The following is a 7,040-nucleotide window of genomic DNA, read 5'->3' on the forward strand; positions in this document are numbered from 1 at the left end:
GGATTTGGGCTTATCTTATCTTATAGCTGGAATTCGAAATATGGAGCTGGATATGAAATTATGTGGAATGGGAAAATTTTTCAAACAAAGACATAAGAAATGGTTTGATTTTTATTTCTTATCACATTGCGTTTGTATTGAAATAAAAAAAGTTTGACTGAACTGATGCTGGAAAGGTTTTTGTTTGTAAATGTGTACAACAGAATTTCAACCAGCGCTCAGAGCCACCGAAAGGGGGGCAGAGGGGGCAACTTCCATCAGGGCCACGATGTCTAGAGGGCTTCGTATAGTAAAGAATGAAATTTACCGAACGTTAAAATATGCCATTAAAATAGAAAAACGTGTTAAACAATTACAAGAAATTGACTGCAAGAAACCATTGACTGCTAATTAAATGCCAAGTGGTCCGCTCTAAATTAGGCCATATTACAAAGTCGCCAGTACTTCAAAGCCGCTTCTCAAAGTTTTGTACGCTCTTAACTTTAGCAAGGCATCATACTAAAGATACAGTTACGTCTAAGGTACGACATTCACTGATTACCTTCCAATTTGGTCTGGAATTTTCATTTTTTTTTTCTTTTTTCTAATTTTGCAACCGTGAACTTGAGCAGGATCGAGTGGTTTGCCAACCAAAAACGGACATAACGAATCAAAGCCCCGAAATGTTCGTCATGGGCTTCTGGCTGATGAGTTGCTTCTTTCTCCTGCCGTTTTCAAGCTAATTGCTCAAAACATACAAGGGACACACACAACCATCCCCCCTTTTAATCTGAGTTTGAGGCTGTTACCTCCTTTTTTCTCATTTTTTCCATTTTTGGATTTTACACTTTCTTCCCCACATTGGTTTTTTGTTTTTACCTTCCATGGCTATCAAAACACTTAAAGGATGTGGTTGCAAAAAATGTCTGCTCCCTACACTCACAGGAGCCTTCACTTTAATTTTCATAGCAGCCTCCGATACCTCTTGGCGGCCCAGCCAACACCTGTAACAGGCTGATCTACTACAATAAAAATGTTGTAATAGCGTATTGGTTTGCATTTGTTTTGATGGAAACCTGATTTTAAATGGTGAATAGTGCAAAGAAATATCATGGTGATATGTGGAGCTGGAAATTTTTCTTAGAATAAGCTCCGCTGGTAAACTTTACCTATTAGTACCACATTAGCCCGTACCTATAATTAAGGCCATCACTACGGCAGGGTGGGGCACCCCTTGAATAAAATTCTGTCACAAAAACGAGGAACTTTAAGAAATGAACCTTAAAGGCGTTTAGTATGGATTTAAAATGCATAAGACTCCTTTGTTTACTTGAAATTTATATTCGTAATCGTAAAGTATTGTCAAATTTTCCAGATACAGATATGGTTTGAAAGTACCATGTCATTTAGAGTCATACTTTAAATAGAGACTTTGTGTTTACCAGCTAGACCCTTTTTGCTTACGGGACCATGGACAAATGCACCTTGCCTTCCTCTCGGAGTGCCTGATTCGTTAAGCCTGTTCCCTTCCATTGCTGTTATCTTCTAAAAAAAATGAGAGCTTTGTTAGTTTTTTTAATGTGACAAAATGCTTACATTTTCATTGTAATTCATTTAAGGAGGGTTGCCCTTCAGCAGAAGCTGATTTACAAGGGGCCCTCCGCCCCTTGCTCCTAGTAAGCACTTGCTTTGTCAATGTAACAACAGCAACAAGTTATACGCACTGATAAAAGCAAACATAGCAAGGGAAAAAGAAAGTTTTGGGTCAACCAAGGTGGAACAGAAACAGATAAACAAATAAACAGCTTTTGCATTAGTTTTGGCACCAAAAGCTAGTCTCATTAGATTTTTCAGTATGTTTCCACGGCCTACAACCCTGAACAAAATAAATTGGAACTCCAGTTAATTTCAGAAATTTACTTAATATCGCCGCCCTCTCTCCCCCAGTACAGTGTTGCAAGTTGTAAATCAATTTGCCTTTCATATGCAGCATTGCTGAAAGGGAGAGAGGGTGAAAATTTCAAAGAAAACGTAAAAATCCAAACCGCTATCGATTTTTAAAGTGAGCTCCAAATTTTTTGTCCAAGATTGTAGGGCTAAGGCAATCCCACTTCTCACGACAAAATGTGGCAAAATACCAACCCATCTCAACGCAATTCTTGCGAAATTTCTTGGTAGTAGTCTAAGTAATGGTGATATTAAAAACATATCAGTTTATTTTTGACGCTTATGATTTTTTCAATACACTTTTCTTCAGTCAAGATTAATATCTGCTCGAATCTTTGAATGCTAGCAATGCAATCCAAACCCCTTTTTTAAACTGACATTTTGTGTTCACTTTTATATGCCTTATATAATTGCAGTTGCGCAGTCCCGACATGAAGGTTTTCATGTTGTTTCTGCTTCTGCAGCTCTGCACACTACTTCTGATAATCTTGTCCATTCTTTGCGGTCCTTTGCTGTGGATCGTATCTTTTCAAAATCTCCATTGTTCTTCATGTTCGGTAGTGGAAAAGACCTTTCCATTGCTCTTGCTCTGGTGATATCTTTTTTTGAGGTTGTCACGAGAGTTTCTCTAGGTCTGCCTCTGAATCCCCTCTCCAATCCCTCAAAGTAAAATCTTATTGTCTGAATGCTTGTTCAGTCAAATCAGCATACTAATCACGTGACTTTTTGTAGTCTGTACTCTGTAATCTTGTTGTAGTGCTTTCTGAGAATGCTTTTAAACCACGGCCACACAGCAAACGCTGTATCAATTCTTTAGAAAAAGCGCCATTAGTAACTTGAAACAGTTTGCTTTCATTCCTTGGAAGGAAAATGATCAACAAAGAGACACAAAAAGTATTTGGATTGTTGAAGGAACTATACAAATTTGAACCCATTGGCATGGGTCAACAGTGTCTGAGGTAGGTGTCCATTCCAAAGCTTCGACGTGTGTTATTCTTTTTCCCATTATTTCCCCAGTCTTTAAATAGAATCCTAATAAACAATTCCAGAAGTAATGGCTCTGTCATAATCATGTTTATCTTAACTAACTTTTCAGACATTCTTCATACAAGCTTTAAGTTCCCCGTCTACAACTTATGTTGCTATGGATACCGACCGGTTCAGAAGTATGGAAGCGGAGAAAGATGAGACCAGCATGGTATTCTTTCAAAGTTACAACAGCATTTGATTCTGACTAAGAAATTCTCAAATTCTCACAGCATTTAATTCTGACTAAGAAATATTCAAACTCATATTTTTCTTAAATATATCGATTCGGATTAAATAAACACCTTGCAGAGCATTGATTTGTTTCTAGAAAATGATAGAAATCAACTCTCTTCCCAGTAAACCACCTTAAAATTTTGAAAGTCAAACAAATGCATAAAGCTAAAGCGGATTTTTGAGGCACTACTGGTCCTTGCTTGCCAAAATGAAGAATTACAAAATTGCTATATTGTGGAAATCGCTAGGAATGGGCCAGAATCCGCCCCCCCCCCCTTACTATATTTTTGTTTCCACACTGCTCTAGATTTAAAATAGGCATCTAAGACTAAGTAAGTTTTACTTGGTATCATAGAGCGATGAAATTATACAAATTTCGACTTTCTTTATTTAGCACTGTCTCCATGGTTACCGATTTCTCACAGCTACAGCTATGTCTGTGAAATTGAACTTCGTACTTCTCTTATTCCTTTCTTATTGCCCTGGTTAAGCTGAAAATTTGGAATTGTGTGTATTTTGATCTCTGTTTCCCATTTCGTTGCAAAAATATAAGTTAAATGAACTTTTGACATGCTTTTATAACCATGACGCCATACAAAATGTTTACAATTGTATGACGAAATTGTTTACACAGCACAGCTAATTTAATTATTAACTTTTTATTTGTTTACGAATTAGTAACCTTTGTTGCAAATTTGGCTGTCATATCATTAATAACAGCAATCCGCCCCTCCCCAATGTTTCAAAACGCCCAGGTCGGATAGGGTTAAAGGCAATCTGTCTCGTTGTGGATTGGTTAACGGAACAATAGCTGGAACAATAGCCTAAACACGATTCCAGCGCTCCGCCATATTTTTTACAATGCGATAAATTAAAGGGGGACTGGAAACAATAAAAATCCCTTTGTTCTTATAACCAATCAACGTCGTGACAAATTGCTTTTAAGCCTTCTGTATCTTAATTTGCAAGGGGGAGAATAAATATGGCTGTTCGTAAACCCAACAACATTATCAAAACTTGCCTTTATGAAATCACATCATTAGCATCTACAACAAACTATAACAAGGCATCATTGTCTTAGTGTAATTTCAAAAGAACAGGCTAGATACTTTTGTATAGAATTGATACAATTTTGAATGAAATAAGGCATAAAATTTAACTAAAAGTATTAAAAGTTAGGAAAGATATACAGGAACAAAGCAATACGACGACGAGAATCCAATGTCACGAGATAAAATTTTCAAAATAAATTAAATCTAAAGAATATACTAATATTTCGCCCCGGCATACAGGGCTTCATCAGAGTAACTTAAAAGTTAGGATGTTACCAGAAGCGCTCTGAATCAGCTTGGTATGTAAAGGCAAATAAGAGTAGAATCAAGCACTTCAAAAACCTATAGACAAGACAAAGTTAGGTGTGTGGAAAATGAAATTCTAAGCGCTGACGCAAGTTGGAATGTGGGAAGAAGGGGGAGAATTAAAGAGTCTTAACAAAATATTTTGTAATGGACCCTTTGCAAATATTCGTTCAAGAAGCACAAAAAGAAGAAGCACAACAAGCTACTGTAAAATATTTCGGCTCAAGTTAATTTTCCTTAGAAAAAAATTCAGCATTTATGTCAATGTGCCTTGGTCTTTTCGACTTGCAAAAAGTAAGGAACATTCCCTTAACCCCGACGTCGGGGGCTCTGGATACGGAAAGAAAAAATAGGTCTGAGGCAAGTTCAAGCATAAAAACTTTAGGCATCATGCTACTAGGACTGCAAAATTTGTTCCAAAACCAGTGGATTTTGGAATCTGCTTGCAGAGGTTCACAGTAAGGGATGCAGGAGAATGGGTGAATGACTTCTGTGTTCTTCATAATTCTATGGTAACACATGCAGAAAACACGCAGAAAACATGCAGAACACATGCCACACCTATAATACTCCAGTGGAATTTTTTAAAGCACCCCTGCCTGTCTGCAGTCATGTCTTCGTGTCGATGGCAATAAAAAACGTACGCAAGAGTCCATATTTTATTTAAACTACAACCGTTAAACAGGCATTTTAGGAAACATCAGTTAACATCATAAATCTTTTTAGCTTAAATATTTGTCTGTTTTGCATTGCATTGCATTGCATTGCATTGCATTGTATTTTATTGTATTGTATTGTATTGCATTATATTGCATTGTATTGTATTGTACTGTTTTATAAACACTTAACAACGATGTATGTATGATGAAGCACGCATAAAAGTTAATGAAATCAATTCCTACTTTTACATGTTGCATAATTTAGTCACTAAAATTGTAATCATATTTATCTCTACAACGTTTTGAGCTTCAAATTTTTGAGCAAAACATTTTCAGAAACTTTATTTGTCAAAAATCTAGTTATGTTAAAAACCTCTTTCGTCAAAATGCTTCAAAGTTTTCAAGAAAACAAAGAAACGGAAAGAGAAAAACTGAATATGCTGCCACTTGCACTATGTACGAAATCTGGTAATTCAAACGAATGATGCAAAGAATTTGGTAATGATGACTTAGATTTGGGAAGCGTAGCTTGATAATATATGGAAGTGAGACATGGGTAATAAGAAAAGCAGAAATAAAAAAGATTGAAGCCTTTAAACTTTGGGTATGGAGAAGACTCCTAAGGGTGCCGTGGACATCTAGAAGAACGAATGAATGGGTATTAGGCCAAATAAAAACAGAAAGATCATTATTCAACACCATCAGAAAGAGGCAATTAACCTATTATGGCCACATAAATAGAGCAGACAACAGTTTGGAGAAACTGATAATGCAAGGACAAATTGAAGGGAAAAGAGGTAGAGGAAGACCTGCAACAAAGTGGTTTGACAACTTTAAGACGATGACAACAAGAAATGTTTACCAGCTCAACAAAGACACTAACAATAGAGCTGAATGGAGACGTCAGGTTCATACCATCGCCAGGGGTCAAACGACCTGAAGGACAACTACAACAACAACAGCTTGATAATAAACAAAATAGCAAGCACGGCGAAAAAAGAGACGTCTTTATGATTCAACATTAATCATTGTAACCAGTTTAAATCCAAATTTGACTTATTGAAAATGTTGAAAGTTAATTAAGGCTGGTTATAATGATTTATGTCAAAATATAGAGATGTCTCTCTTCTCACCGTGCTGGCTATTCTGTTAATGATGACTCATATAAAAATTTCAGGTTTTTGTTCTCTACAAAGAATTTCTTGTGGATCGTTATCATGGCCTTTATTTTCAATTTACATCAGTAATACATTCTTGATCATCAACTTCTTGGTCATGGCTACTGTGTCTTTCTTAGCTTTCTGAGCGTCAGCCATGCGACTTGCACTGATAATGAAGGAATTTGATATATACTCTAAAGAAGCTTACAAGAAACGTCAACTAAGTTGTTTTTCTATTGAGTATCTATTTTTATTTTTAAAAAACTTTAGAGTTAGGAGCTATTAAATATATAAATATACATTAACAGTAGCGGCGCCACGGAGGGGACTGGGGGGGACACGTCCCCCCCCCCCCCCAATTCTCAGCAGAATCGATTTTGTATTTCGTCTAAATTCGATGAGAAAATGTTGGAGGAGGGGTAAAATTTTGACTCCGTACTTCTCGTGATGTAATCCTATGATTTTCAAACTGCCAATTTTCAAACAAAAGTTAGTCATAGGCGTTCCCTCCGGATAAAATTTGCATTCCCTGTTGGTAAAAGGGCGTTTTCTGGTGGTTAAAAGGGGGTGGCTTAAACTTTTTTGGTTTGTCCCCCCCAGACGTTAGTGGCTGCATATATATATATATGATAGATAAAAAGACGACCTTGTCACTCTTTTGTAGGGTAGAAATA

The sequence above is a fragment of the Rhopilema esculentum genome, chromosome 10 (assembly GCF_057945365.1).
Source record: "Rhopilema esculentum isolate cy_ngs chromosome 10, ASM5794536v1, whole genome shotgun sequence".
NCBI classification, from domain to species: domain Eukaryota; kingdom Metazoa; phylum Cnidaria; class Scyphozoa; order Rhizostomeae; family Rhizostomatidae; genus Rhopilema; species Rhopilema esculentum.